This window comes from Phragmites australis, chromosome 3 (assembly GCF_958298935.1).
Source record: "Phragmites australis chromosome 3, lpPhrAust1.1, whole genome shotgun sequence".
Classification (NCBI taxonomy): Eukaryota; Viridiplantae; Streptophyta; class Magnoliopsida; order Poales; family Poaceae; genus Phragmites; species Phragmites australis.
In genome coordinates this window covers 16,154,436-16,170,487 of record NC_084923.1, presented here as the reverse complement: position 1 = coordinate 16,170,487, position 16,052 = coordinate 16,154,436, and positions in this window count along the sequence as shown.

The following is a 16,052-nucleotide window of genomic DNA, read 5'->3' as shown; positions in this document are numbered from 1 at the left end:
ATCAATAGAAAAAATTGGATAGTCTTACTTCGCACAACCCAAACTACACATTTTTGTGATTGAAGATAGTATAGCTGTCTATATTGCTCTAGCGGTGAAATGAAGGGATACTTATATGCATCCAGTACAAGAAGAACAAACTGATATGATTGAAAAGTAGCGATGCAAGTTTTGTACTTTTTGGATTATTAAATCAACCAATAACTAAAAATACTAAAAATTCACTCCCAATTAATTAAGCTAAAGAAAAAATAAACTAATTACTGACCTATCTATTAGGTGCTCACTTGCATTCCTATTGAAAAGTGAAAGATCATAGTTTTGAATCGTAGGGTATATGTGGTTCGGCCACTCCGCTTCTAGCAAAGAGGGCGGGGCGGGGCGGGGCACAACTGACACAAATTTAGCCACCACCTTTTTGTGAAGCAACTAGCTAGTAAACTTGGCCAATGAAGGTCGATTTGTCGTTTGTGTCCAACGCAGTGCCAAACGAAGCCTAAATTACAAACGTTGCTACCAGAAGTGAGTCTCTGAAGTGATATAAGTTTCCGCAGAAAACGAAGGAATGCGTGTATGACTAATAAAAAATATATAGCTTTACCAGTTTTGACTTCGTAGGAAAATGGATATGGATGCATCTAGATCGATCATTCAGGTCTACCTTGTGCCCCCGTTTCTAGGGTTGTGTTGGTGACTCGATCATTACATTACCCTTTTTTTTTTTGCGAGGAGATCATTACATTACCTTAACCCCATCCAACTTTTCATGCAAAGATTCCATCGGCTTTGGATGCAGTAACAACTTTAGGAAGAGCATGCAGGAAGGTCAAGTGTGTTAGGCATGTTTGCATCATTGGTTTGGTTAGGACTTAGGACAGTGACTGAGTAGCAGTAGCGAGTAGTACACGCGATGGAATTCCTGTCCTAGTCGCGGTCGTTTATTCCACCTTGCACTGCCGAATTTTGGGGCCGTTGGTCATGCATGTGGCAGAGAATTTGGAAGTGTAAGAATCTAGTTAATTAGGGCAATTACATTGGTGTCGACTTATAGCCGTCTCATATATCGGTATGTAATCTTAAGACAATTTAACAGGTCACTCGTACAAGGGTTGTCTTTTCAACTATCTTATAATAATCCATAATTCCTTAATCTGTGCATGGAACAAATAAATATATGAGTTACATAGTAATGATAACTCGTATAACTATGTATCAGTAGTCTCGTAATCTTAAAATTTAGCTTGTGAGACCGTTGCTTCGCAAAACAATGACATCTTCCTCTGACCTCCCTTTCTCTCTCCACATCAGCAAAAATCTTACATGTCATTGCATAAGACAACATATGAGATGGCTAACGTGTACCAATGTACATACCCTTACATTGCCAAATACATTATGTGACCCACATTCTATGATGAATGGGTCATGATGGAACATCAATGGGTGTTTTGTTTGAGGAGTGGGATGATGATGGATTATCTGATCCTAACTCCGAACCTAATACACTTGTTTGGTTTGATTATTGGAATGAGTTAATCCATCACCATATCTTCCCTCATAAGCAAATGCTTAGTATACATATGAGGGATTGGGCCATCCCACCAAAATTCATGGCATGATCCGATGATGGATCACCCTATCCTAGATGAGTTGTGGCTTATTTGGTTTGAGGAGTGGGTTGGTGATAGATCATCCGATCCTAGCTCTGAACTTAATTTTCCTGTTTGGTTTGAAGAATTGGATGGGTTAATCCATCATCATCTCATAAGCACATGTGTCTGGTGTCAACATGAAGAATGAGGTAATCCCACTAAAATTCTCGGGACGATCTCATGATGGATCATTCCATCATGGATCAACTGACTCCTCAAACCAAACACCCCACAAATGACCAAATATGTCACTTGAATATTTCCATGAATACATTTCAGACGATTACCGGTCATTATGGAACATCAAATTTCTACTCAGTGAGATCCGATGATGGTAATTCGATGTTATACGTAGGAAATGTTATGGGCGTCAGAACTAAACTTAATGCTAGAACCCAATCATGCATACAGTATGGTGATATCTCTGTTTCACAACGTTTAGGAGAGCAACGGTGGAGGAATTGGTGCCCTCTCAGGGGCTCTGCTACTGTAGCAGTAGGTCCTGAGTATATGTATATCTATACGTATACATATATATCTATACGTATACATATATATCTATATGTATATATGTATGTATATATATATGTATATACATACATATGTAATTTTCTTTTTCCAAAATTCTAGAAAAATATCGAAATGAATATTAGTTACATTAATAAATCAGCTGAAAAAAATCTAAAATGCAAAGAAAAATATCTAAAACTCAAAAAAATATTAAACAATTTTTTTTAGGTTACTATTACTTTCACCTACATGTAAAAACTATGTGCATGCATAAAAGTACTATTGTTTTCTCTATAATTAATTTAATGTGTTTAACATTAATAATTTTATAAGTAAATATTTAAATGTACAAAATTTGTGAACTTAATTTTTTAGTCTTTTTTTATCGTGCTCTACACAGCAAAACAAAAATAGGCGCGGCGTACGCGCGCCAATCAGACTAGTATATACCTGTCGGTCAAAAAAAATGATCTTGTGTATCTAGCTGTGTATTGTGACGCAGGCTAGGGATGAAGTCAAAACTATGAAACGAAAGATACGTGCCTGCTTCGAAGGAAAACGGATGTTTTAATTTGTAGTGCTTCAGCTAATGCGAAAAGGCGCATTGCCACAGCCTGCAGCAACGTACGTTGCGTCTCTCAGGCCGTCATATTTGGAAAGCTATAGTCCAGGTTCTCGGGAACACATATTGCAGGATACAGAAGACGTAGAGTTGTACCAGCATAGCTATTGCAGTAGTATCATCGTATTGCAGCAGTGCGAATCGAGCCATTGGAGTTTTACTGCAGAGGATCAATATTCCTCGCTCTCCTGGCCGCGCGAGGCATGCAATTTTGTGCAGGAAGCAACCGAGTGGAGTGGGGATGTGACGGGGCCGGCCGGGGCGCATGCGCACGCATGATTGATGCAAGCATCGGGATCCCAGCCGCATCGATCGACATGAGAATCACAGCCAATAAAACAAACGACGCCAAAGTGTCAAACCCTCATCTCAGCTACCGAGGCGAACGGTCAAATTCTGTGCATGGCGGCAGTAACTTTTGATCGATCCCCCGGATCGGTCCATGCGGACGTCTCGCGTCACCTGCGCAGAACCGTCAACCGGCGCGTCGATCGAACTAGCTAGAAGCGGACGGGAGGGGAGCAAGGGGGTCAGCGAGAAGCTACGTGCATGCGGACAGCGCGAGCGAGCCGCGCGCGGAAGCGGCAGGGAAAGGCAGCGGGTGGCGACAGGCGTGACGCAGTGTCCCCCCGCGCCCCGCGCGCGCAGTCCCCGCGTCGTCGTCGCCCGGCGGCACAGCATTTCTGGGCCTCCCGCGCTGTCGCTTTCCCTGGCCTGCGTGCCCTGCCCCTTGTTTAATCCGAGCGGACATGGCCCGACGCGACCGACCCTAGGGGCCAACCGCACGCCGCTGCGCCCTTGTCCTCTGCCTCGTTCGCTCGCCGTCGTTTCTGCCCATCTGTGTTTTGTTTTCTATCCCGCTCGCGGCTGCGTTTCTTCTTCACTTTATGCTAGCTGCTTCTGCAGCAGCCTGCAGCAACTGACCCTTCCGCCTGCTGCTGCCAGGACCGGTCAGGGTATAGTCACGTCCACACCACGTCAGCCCTAGTCACTCTAACGGTTGGGACCACATAAGCATGGATCATTTGTGCTTGGAGCATGCCATCTAATTCTCTCGTATACATTGTGTTCAGTCGTCATTAGTGGCAGGTTATAATTATGACCCATTACTATTATCATTAGAAACGAATCATGTTATGACCAGTTACTTATTTAATGTTTCTTTTATCTGTTTTTCACGTAGTGATAACAATTAAAGAACAACTCGTCGGATTCATCCTTGATGAGGATGTCAATCCAAAGTGCGAGTTTCATGAACCAGCTCTGTGTAAGGTAACATAGATATGTCAGTACCTTCTAGTAAATCTAAAAGGAAGAACTATGATTGAAACTTGAACTGATCCAAAGTCTTGTAGATCCTGCAAACTTGTTTCAAGACTGTGTTGAATGACATGTGATTTGTGTATATATATTTTGTGCATGAAATGTGGTTCATTTATATATGTTTGTGAATAATTTGTGATGGCATGTGAATGAGACGGGAATGAAAAACTATTATATGTTGTTTTATATTTCTGTATATATGTTGTTGTGTGTTGTTGTCGGCAACAACCAGATTTTGAACAAGGGGGTAGGACTATCATTGCCAATTAATGACAAGAACACACAGTGTATAGTTCGACTATCATTGCTGATTGGTAACATGAACCGATAGTGATAAGGGCTATCATTATCGGCTCAAAATCCGGCAATAAAGCAGTTACGAGCCGACAATGATCACCTGTGTTGTAGTAGTGGATTACTTTGTGTAAGATCCTCAATGTTTTGAGCATTTTTGAGAAAGACACGAAGCTGCAAGAATGATTGGTTATAAGCATATCAAGAATTGGTTTTTTAGAAAATAGATAAAAGCATCCGGCTTTTTGCATCATGAGATGCATATCGAGAATTGGTGTTGTTAACAAGCAACATTAGAAAAAATCTTCAATTTAATATGGATTATTTTACATCAACCACAACATGGACCGTCACCAGAAAGCAGAAGTTATATATGTTGCAGGGTTACTTCAACAACTATTTCCAAATATGAAATGATGTTAAAAAAAGAAATTTCCAGCTGGAGTCCCCAGAGCTTTCAGCTATTTGTCTACGAAAACTACAATATTACTATATTTTAAGACAGTTCAAACTAACTGCTGGATATGAATCCAACATAGCAAAAATCTGGCTGCTGTATCACCATAATATATTTTCATCATGTTAAGGAAAGTGAGTCCCCTTCCCTCTCTACATTCTTTAGGGTAGATGCTCCTCCCGCAATCACCCCCAAAGAGAGTCCAAATCACACATGGTGTTAGGAGGTAGGAGGGGACAGCTGGGTTCCACAATTTGGCATTGCCTTGGCCTTATTAGGGACGGTGCTGGGTTTCGTTCTTATATGTAATATCTCCTGTCTTTGCCTGTCTTTGCCTAAGTTACCTTGAACTTTGGCCATGGGCAAGCTTGATTTGTTTATCAAGAGTACCCAAGTTTGCTCGGACAAACATTGGTGATTTTAGAAATTTTTCACTGTTTGGATTGTTGACAAAATTTGCTAATGTAGCTCTTTTATTTGCTCACCTAGTTTATTTTTTAAGCCAAATTTTCCATAACATGGAATATCAAATTGGTGGCCCGATTTCAGCAATATATATCCTAAAATTTAGCTTGGCTTTCATGTGCCATGTTTTGTGTACAAGTCGAACGGGTCCTAATGTTTAGTAACAAAGATTTTGCAACTCCCTGTCTTCAGGTGGAGAATCCAAGCACTACTCGGAAACCTCAGGGGTCACCTACGCGGTATTATTCTGGACGGCGGATATATTCATAGTTTGAGCGCATCACAAGCATAAACTATCGTTGTGATATCTAGTGCAATGATACAATCATTGCTTAATAGTGTAATCATGTGTTAGACCGATTAAAAAATCCACTAGTTGTTGACTAGAGTATTCAAAAATAAGGAAGAGTAGAAAATAACAATTTTGAGCAGATATTCACAAATACTTGGCTCAGTATATGATGCTATAATTAAACATAAACACATATACATATTCCCGGGGTTGTATTTTATATATATACCCTAAGTATTCATATACTTAGGTTTATGTAGATACATATACACAACATTTATGATTGTTTTTATAGATGTATATGATCGATACATATATTTATCATTTCATGTGGTGCAAAAGTGCATGTACTCTTGATTTATACCGTGTGTGTGTATATGTATATGTATATGTATATGCATAGTAGTACAAACATATACTCATATATATGTATATATACATATATATAGTGGTATATCCATATACCCCAGTTATTCTATGTTATTTTTCTCTAATCATCACGGGTACATATATATGATGCTATTTTTTAGTTTTCTCTTATTTTTTCTCACCTTAGCAATATTAGAATAGGAACTATTGTACATTTCTTCTCAAGTTTGATGTAAGAGGTGGCGGCTAGGGATACAAACACGCATTCTAAAAACGATACAGAAACTTTAAGGGGTGAGAACTAAATCTTCTAGGCCATTTTTGGCCAAAAAAATTTGCTGATCCTAACAAGTTCAGGGAGAAACATATGCAACTTTTACTGTAGATGTCCGTAGAGTCAAAAAATATTAAAAACGGATATTATATGCAAAAGTTATGCTTATTTTACTGAATGTCATTCCAGGTCACCTATCAAATTACAATTCAGCAAAAAAAAGTCATAAGTGACGGATCACGGTTATGACCCATCACTTATTATGACATTCGGTAAAAAAATGTTAAAAGGATAAAATATTCGGCTTCCTTCAGAACACACATAAGGGTGATGTGGTAAGGGGCAAAGCACAGGAGCGGAGGTCACGAGTTCGATTCCTACAGAATGCGGAGTATAAAAATAATATGAAAAAAATAGCAAGTGACATGTGGCGAGTGATGATAGCCCCTGTATAAGGATGGCTCGGGTGAAAAAAATATTTTTGAACTTTTTTCATGTTCGAAAAACACGAAAAACGTTCTTCAGTCATAAGTGACTTATGACTGTGACCCGTCGCGTAGGACTTTTTATAGGTGACGGGTCACAGTTATGATCCATCTCCTTCCGGCACTTGACTCGGGTCAAAGGAGTGGCCTATTAAATGCTATCAAGTCCATTTGCATCGTCCACTTGCATCGAGCGATTAGAGGTGCCATCCCTATAAATTTGCATTATTATTTGTTAGTGGACACACATCCCGGAACTATGAAATGACTATTCAATAATTTTTCTATGAAATGACTCTAGGAAATTCATTGAACTAATAAAAAGGTACATGAAAAATCACAATTTTAAAAAAGGCAATATATATTAACTAGATCATATAAACCTTCAATTAGAGCTAGATTTTGATCTACGCAATCCACACACATATACATGGACATATAATTGCAATTTATTCCCTAAATTAGAGCTCTAACTCCTAAAAAGTTTATCGCCATGGAATCACTAAAATTCAAAACCTAAAGCAATCTAGTAAGTAAATCCAACTACAAATAAAATGTAGATCAAGTTACTAACCTTGGAGCACTTAAGGCATAGGTATTTCTCCTAATTTAGAAGTCTCCAAGCACAAGATCACAAAAATGGTTGCCACCGAGCAAAAACATGAGAGATCGCACACTTTTATATATGTTGGGGAAAAGCCCCAGCCTTGAGATATTTAGATGTTGTATTGGGACATTACTATAGCAATGATAGTTTCCCAGCTACCATGCGGTATGTAAAGAGGTGAGAGGCCCAAAATACCTACCCCTGCATATGATTGTAACATAATATCCTAGAGGTAGAGTGGTAATTTGCCCTGCCCCTTTTTCCTATAAAATAGACCTTCAAAGGGCAAGGGAGGAGGACTCGAGTTTTTCCTCTCCATGCGATACACAAAGTCCCTCTCTGGATTCAATGATATTACACTATTCCTGATTCGTCCTCTCCTCAAGGCTGTTAGCCATCTCCAAGGTTGAGTCCTCCTTAGTGAGTAGGATTCTTGACATATTCTGTTGGGACACATTTTTTGTTCCCCAATAGATGGCACCGTCCATGGGGATGTGATAAAGAAGTCATGTTAGAAATGAGGCCGAGAGCGTACCAAGAGGAGGGAACATGGAAACCCTACAATGTCGCACAACTCGAACTCTGAGTGGAACAACGCACAGTTCACCGCTGCTATCTCCGTGTCGAGCATGTGGTCATTAAGCCACTAGCACTACACGCATCCTTGTGCCCCACATGAGGGAGTAGCCATCGAGTTGCTACCAGTGTGCGGGATCATCTGCGGCCTCTATCGCAGTGCAGCCCTGTGTGCGCCGGCTCATCGTTGGCCACGTGAGGAAGCGAGAATCTGGATGCTCGCAGAACATGGTGGCCATCTCCCCGCCATGGACACAAAGGAGTCGTTGTCACACTACGCCATGTTGCGCTGGCCGAGCTCGTCATCGTTGTGAGGTACGAGAGGTTGCTGCCGTGTCATTCTGTGGCATGCCTACAATCGGGGGTACCTTCGCACACCTCCGGAGAGACCTCAAAGACCCCCTCAGCCCCTCCGGCTTAACACAAGGTACACGTCTCGCATGGGCACATGCAGGCCCTCGGGTAGCATGTGTGGCCTGCATACCGGACTGGAAGCGGTTGTTAGCCGCGAACAATAGAAACATAGTGGTTCACGCATCCTTGCACCCTGCGAAAAGAAAATGAGCATAAGGAGGCTCATGTAGCATGAGTGCATTAGACTAAGCGCGCAGCATGTCGCAGCAGGCAAGCTACGGTGTGGCCAAAATCGGCTGACATGCACTCGGTATGAGCTCCTGACACAACCACTGACCACAGCAGGGCATGGCGCCACAATGCTTGACTAGAGTCTTCACGTGGTGAGACCATGCCACTGGGGTACTTTTTACTATGCATAAGGGATAATCGTATATTTATTTACTTACACACTCTTGCAACTCTTGTCATTTGCAGTAGTCAGTATTTAATCCTTTCGTTTGGGGGTACCTCACTATCTTGGTAATATCGTAGGAATAATTCACCTGCTAGCCGCTCTTTTTAAAAGGTTAAAATATCTTGAGATGGTTACCTACTAGCCACTTCTTTTTAAAAGGCAATACACTTAAGTCAGTCTAGAGCATGCGAGCTTGGGCATGGTCCAAAGGCCTGCCACATTTATTAGGTCATATCCAATCACCTTTATCTCATGTCAGCTAGCTATCCTCTAGCTTGTACAAAAAGTAGTATGGCCACAGTTGGATAGTGGCATCTTGGAAGTATTTTATCCTCTACCATGCACGTAGTTGTACCCACCACCTTGGGAGGATGACCTCGCCATGACAGCTGCTTGCATATGGAAGCATGAGACAGCGAGAACAAAGGCACGTGGTTGAGCCCTCTGGTCTTGATCGCAGCGGGCCGGCTTCATGATGGTCCTCTTCGTGCTTCGATCCGACTCTAGAGGGGAGCCCCCTCCCAACTGCTCCAAACCAATAGGCTACAAAAAGGAGGCCCGCGACGGAGGCCACCCTACGTTCCCCTCCACGCCACAGAAGGCACCGATAGAAGACTGCACAGGTCAGCACGTGAACATCACATGCGTGCATGCATGGATCGATGCTGCCACATCTCTGCTACCTAACATCTGCATGGGAGCATACTGTTAAGCATGTCAGTCGATCCACTGACGAGCTACCCTCACACCGAAAGGCCTCAGGACAGCTCCGCACCAAGCCCTGAGGGTAGCCTTCACAGTGATGTCCACGACAGCTAGTGGACCCCCACGATGGCCTCAGGCCACCCTCACCGGAGACCCCCCTCTGGCCTCGCCTCCATGCCGGAGCGGAGGACTTGCTGTACCTCGGGCACCCTTGCCAGGGGGCGCCCTCCAGCCTCACCTCCACGTCAGAGTGGAGGCCTCACCGTGCCTTGGGCCACAACAACGGAGGCCCCCTTCAGCCTCGCCTCTGTGTAGGAGTAGAGGCCTCACCATGCCTCAACCCGCCCTCGCCGGAGGCCACCTCCAGCCTCTCCTCCATGCCAAAGAGGAGGCCTCATCACGCCTCGGGTGCCCTCGCTAGGGGGCCCCTCCGGCCTCGCCTCCACACCATAATGGAGGCCTCACCGTGCCTCAAGCCACCCGTGATGGAGGCCTCTTGGGCCTAACCTCTGTGCTAGAGCAGAGACCTCCATGCGCCTTGAGCCGCCCTAACTAGAGGTCCCCTGCGGCCTCACCTCTGTGCCAGAGCGGAGGCCTTGCTATGCCTTGAGCCACCCTCGTAGAAGGCCCCCTTTGGCCTCACCTCTACGCTAGAATGGAGGCCTCGCCACACCTTGGGCCACCTGCGATGGAGGCCCCCTTATGCCTCGCCTCTGCTTTGAGCAGAGGCCTCATCACGCCTTGAACCGCCCTCGCCGAAGGCCCTCTCCAGCCTCCCCTCTGCGTTGGAGTAGAGGCTTCAACATGCCTCAGGCGCCCTCGCCAGGGGCCTCCTCTAGCCTCACCTCTGCGCTAGAGCACAGGCCTCGCCAAGCCTCGGGTCGCCTGCGATGGAGGCCCCTGCGGCCTCGCCTCTACAGCGGAGCGGGGGCCTCACCACTCCTTGGGCACCTTAGCCAGAGGCCACCCTTCATTCACCCCTCCGCATCGAAGCAGAGGCCTCACCGTGCCAGAGCCACCCTCCAGTCATGCCTCCATACCAGAGCAGGGGCCTCGGTGGGCCAGGCCTTTGCTGGTCTCTGGGTAGCCTCGATACATCCACTTCAAAACTTCACCATGATGAGAACTTTGGAGGCTACAGCATCATGCACTACATACCCTCCGGCCTCGGCCGTCTCCACAGTAAGCTCAAAGGATATCAGAATGAGAATGAACAGGAGGCTAAGGAAACCGTGGCCATGGCGAATGTGCCGTCACTGCAGTGGAGGGGGGCCGTACACACGGGGCATGTCACAATCATGCTACATGCTCCATAGCTTCCAATCCTGCCTCCCAAGGGTGTGTCGACCACTCCGACCGTGCCAGCGCCGCGATGTCGTAGCTCATGTTAGCATTCCTCGCCGTGGTAGTCCTCACCACCATTCTCCTCATGTTGTCGCACCATGCCTACGACACACAGGGGCAGGCTTCACTCACGCTCTCTGTCGCGCTCACCTACTTCATGCTCCCCACCCTCATACGCTGCTAGTGCGCCGACATCACCACCATGCTGGGACATGTTCATACCGCCCTACCTCAAACTTGTCACGGCAAACCCATTTTGCGCAAATCTTGCTACCATGAGACTGCTCGTGCAAGTCAGCATCACCACTGCCAAGAAGCTCACTCTGTGCTCCCTCTGCCTCGTTACTTGCCTGCTCATCTGCCTCCACAGCGTGACCCAGAGCACGCAAAAGATGCAGGCGATCACCAATGTCATCGCGGCATGTCATGGCACACCAACACCACTATCTACAGCCTGGATCGTGACCAGGAGAAACCCAGGATGCCGAGCAAGGCTTACCTGTAGATGCAGACGCTCACAATCCACGGGCCACCATGGCCACCACAGCTTTAGGCCAGGCCTCCGGCCTTGGAAGGAAATTGAGTGGGCATTAGAGCAAGGAGTGGTTGAGACCTAGCTTCACATGATCCAAACCGGAGGAGTCCCTTCGGGCACACATGCGGGTCCCTCTGGCCTCGCCGACTCCGTCTCAGGCCCAATAGGCCTTCAAAAGTGTGCGCCTAAGCTCCCACCGACCACCAGGTACAGACCACCGCTGTCGTCTCAAGATCAGTATTGCTATTTACTTTCAACCTTTACATGGCTTACTAAATTCCTTGGTTTTGGTGTATGCTAAGATTAGCCATCTAAGCTAGTGATATTCTCTACTGCAACTAGCTATTCTCCCATAGATGATTGTAGAAAACTTAAGTTATATCCTTGCTCAAATAGTGCCCCATAGTGCACAGCAATAAAAACCCTCCGCAATGACCATCGAGGTAAAAAACCCTCCGCCATGACCGTCGAGGTCCAAAACCCTCCACCATGAGAGTCGAGGTCCAAAACCCTCTGCCATGGGCATCGAGATCCAAAACCCTCTGTCATGAGTGTCAAGGTCCAAACCTTTTGCACCTTTGCAGCATGCCTTGATCATAGCAGGGTCCAAATCACCTTATTGATTAATCCTAAAATTACTTCATGCATACATATACTATATACATGTAGCACAACTGCCTTAGAAGCTTCCCAGCCTCAGCTAAAACCATGATGATAGCGCTAATAGAACATGCCATCTGCTCATTCGCAACCAAAAGATGCGAGGGGGTAGGGGAATAACACTCCGCGTAGTACACACCACACATATGTTGTGGGACATGCCCACCGCTTGCTTGCGGCCGAGATGCGAGGGGAGTTGAGGGGTCAGAAAGCCCATGATGGTGGGCACCACGCAATGCTTGATCAGGAATAATGCAAGGGTTGAGATCCCAAGAAACTTGAGTAGGACTCAAAATAGGTTGGCTTCGAGCCTTCGCTGTCATCATAATGACCCCTCGGAATCGCCTCTGTTTCTCAGGACTCACCGTGTCTACTATAGATGGGGTAGCAGACTACCACCCTCAACCTCACCGTCGACATCTCCTCCGGCTATCACTGGGGGGTTCTAGACGGCCATGCCTCCATCGAGCCTTGCCTCGCCTACCACTAAGGGGGTAGCAGGCTGGCCCCCTCATCCTCGTCATCAACTCTGCTTTCGGCTAACGCTGTGGGGCTTAGGACGACCCTGCCTCTATCGAGCCTCGTTGTGCCTACCGCTAAGGAAGTAGTAGACTGGCCCCATTGGCATCGCCATCGACTCCACCTCCCATTACCACCATGGGGCTACGGATAGCCCTGCCTCCATCAAGCCTTGTCGTATCTACCGTTGAGGGGGTAACAGACTACCCCCTCAGCCTCATCATCAAATCCTCCTTTGGCTACTACTTAGGGCTCTGGATGGCCCTACCTCTGTTGAGCTTTGTTGCGCCTACCGCTGAGGGGTAATGGAATACCCCCCTCAGCCTCGCCTTTGACTCCACCTCCAGCTACCATCGCGGGTCTCCGGACGACCCTGCCTCCATCGAGCCTTGTCGCGCCTACCACTGAGGGGATAGCGGACTGCACCCGTCAGTCTCTCTGTCGACTCCACCTCTGGCTACCATTGTGGGGCTCTGGACGGACCCGCCTCCATCAGACCTCAACGCACAACCTGCTGAGGGTAGCTGATTGCCCCCCCCCCCCTCCAGCCTCGCAATTGACTCCACCTCCAACTACCACCGCGGGGCTCTAGATGGCTCTGCCTCCATCGAGCCTCGTCGTGTCTACCGCTGAGGGGGTAGCGGATTGGCCCCCTCAACCTCACCATCGAATCCTCCTCTAGCTACCACCACGGAGCTATAGACGACCCTGCCTCCATCGAGCCTTGCCACGCCTACTCCTGAGGGGGTAGCGGACTGCCCCCCCTCAATCTCACCATCAACTCTACCTCCGGTTACCCTTGGGGGGCTTCGGACGACACTGCCTCCGTGGAGCCTCACCGAGGACTCCACCTTCGACTACCATAGTAGGGCTCTGAACAGCCCTACCTCCATCTAGCCTCGTCACTCCTATCACTGAGGGGGTAACGGATTGCCCCCTTGGCCTCATCATTGACTATGCCTTCGGCTACCACCACGGGGCTCCAGACGGCCCTGCCTCCGTCGAGCATCGTCGCACCTTCCGCTAAGGAGGTAGCAGACTGCCCCTCCTCATCCTAGCCATTGACTCCATCTCTGGCTACCACCATGGAGCTCCGAACGGCCCTTGCCTCAGTCGGCCCTCATTGCATCTACCGCAGAGGGGGTAGCGGACTGCCCCCCTCAGCCTCACCTTTGACTTAGCCTCTGACTACCGTTGTGGGACTCTGGACAGCACTGCCTTTGTCAGGCCTCGACACATCTACCACTGAGAGGATAGCAGACTGCCCTCTTCAGCCACACCATCGACTCCGCCTCTAAATAACAACATGGGGCTCTGGACGACCCTTCCTCCATTGAGAGCCACCGATGAATTTGCCTCCAGCTACCACCGCAGGGCTCCGGATGGCCCTACTTCCATCGAGCCTCGCTGCGTCTACCGATGAGGGGGTAGCGGACTACCCCCCTCAGCCTCACCATCGAATCTGCCTTCGGTTACCGTCATGGGGCTATAGACGGCCCTGTCTCTGTCAAGCCTCACCGCGTCTACCGTTGAGGGTTAGTGGACTGCCCCTTTAGCCTTGCCATCGATTCTACCTCTGGCTACCACCATGGGGCTCTAGACGGCCCTACCTCCATTAATCCTCTTTGCATTTACCATTGAGGGGTAACGGACTAACCCCCCTTAGCCTCGCTATCGACTCTACCTCAAACTACAGTCGCAGGGCTCTAAATGGCCCTTCCTCCATCGAACCTCGGCGCACCTACCGCTGAGGGGGTAGCAGACTGCCTCCCTCAGCCTCTCCTTCTCCTTCACCTCCCGCCACTGCTACGTGGCTCTGGACAGCCCTACCTCCATTGAGCCTCGCCATCCCTCAATCTCGCCATCAACTCCACGTTCGGCTACTGTCGTGGGGCTCCGAACGCGGCCCTGCCTCCATCGTGCCTCGCCGCATATACCACTAAGGGGGTAGCGGACTGCCCCCTTAGACTCACCATTGATTATTCCTCTGGCTACCACAGTGAAGCTCCAGGAGACCCTACCTCCATCGAGCCTTGCAACGCCTACCGATGAACGGGTAGCAAACTGCCCCCTCAGCCTCGTTGTCGAGGGTTCTGGACAGCCCTGTCTCCATTGAGCCTCGTCACGCCTACCACTGAGGGGGTAGCAGACTGCACCCCTCAGTTTCACCATTGACTCTGCCATTGGCTAACGTTGCAGGACTCCGAACGGCCCTGTCTCCGTCAGGCCTCACCACGCCTACCACTAAGGGGATAGCGGACTACCCCTATTAGCCTCTCTGTCAACTCCACCTCCGGCTACCACCATGGGGCTCTGGACGGTCCTACCTCTATCATGCCACGATGTGTCTAACGCTGAGAGGGTAGCGGACTGCGCCCCCCCCCCAACCTCACCGTTGACTCCAACTCCAACTACCGTCGCGATGCTCCGAATGGCCTTACCTCCATCGAGCCTCACCGCACCTATTGCTGAGAGGGTAGCGGACTGCCCCCTCAGCGTCACCATCGAATCCGCCTTCGACTACCACCGTGGGGCTTCGGACAGCCCTTCCTTCATTGATTCTCATTGTATCTACCACTGAGGGGATAGCGAACTGCCCCCTCCCCTCAGCCTTACTGTCGAATTAGCCTCCAGCTATCGTCACGGAGCTCCAAATGGCCCTACCTCCGTCGAGCCTCGCTGCACCTTCTGCTAAGGAGGTAGCGGACTGTCCCCCTCATCCTCACTATCGACTCTGCCTCTGGCTACCCCCACAGGGATCCGGACCGCCCTGCCTCTGTGGAGCCTCGTCACGTATACTGTTGAGGGGGTAGTGGACTGCCCCCTCAGCCTCACCGTCGAATCTGCCTCCGGCTACCGTCGTGGTGCTTCGGACGGCCCTCCCTTCATTGAGCCTCGTCATATCTACCGCTAAGGGGGTAGCGGATTGCCCCCCCTAGCCTCACCGTCGAATCTACCTCCAACTACCGCCATGGAGCTCCAGACGATCCTGCCTCCCTCGAGCCTCGTTGCACCTTCTGCTAAGGGGTAGAAGACCACCCCCCTTATCCTCACTGTCGAATCCACCTTCAGCTACCCCATGGGGCTCTGGACGGCCCTACCTCCGTGGAGCCTCACCGCAGATAACGTTGAGGGGGTAGCGGACTGCCCCCTTCAGCCTCGTAGAGGACTCTGCCTCTGACTACAGGTGTGGGGCTCTAGACGGCCCTGCATCCATCGAGCCTCACCATGCCTACCGCTGAGGGGTAGCGGATTGCTTCGCTCGGCCTCGCTGTCGACTCCACCTCCAGCTACCGACACGGGGCTCTGGATGGACCTGCATCCGTCGAGCCTCACCGTGCCTACCGCTGAGGGGGTAGAGGATTGCCCCCCTCAGCCTCGCCATCGACTCCATCTCTGGCTACTGTCGTGGGGCTCCGGACATACTACCTCCATCGGGCCTCACCGCGCCTACCGCTGACCAGGTAGCGGACTGCCCCTCTCAGTCTCACCGTCGACTCTACCTCTAGCTACTGCCGCAGGTCTCCAGACAGCCCTGCCTCCGTCAGCTCT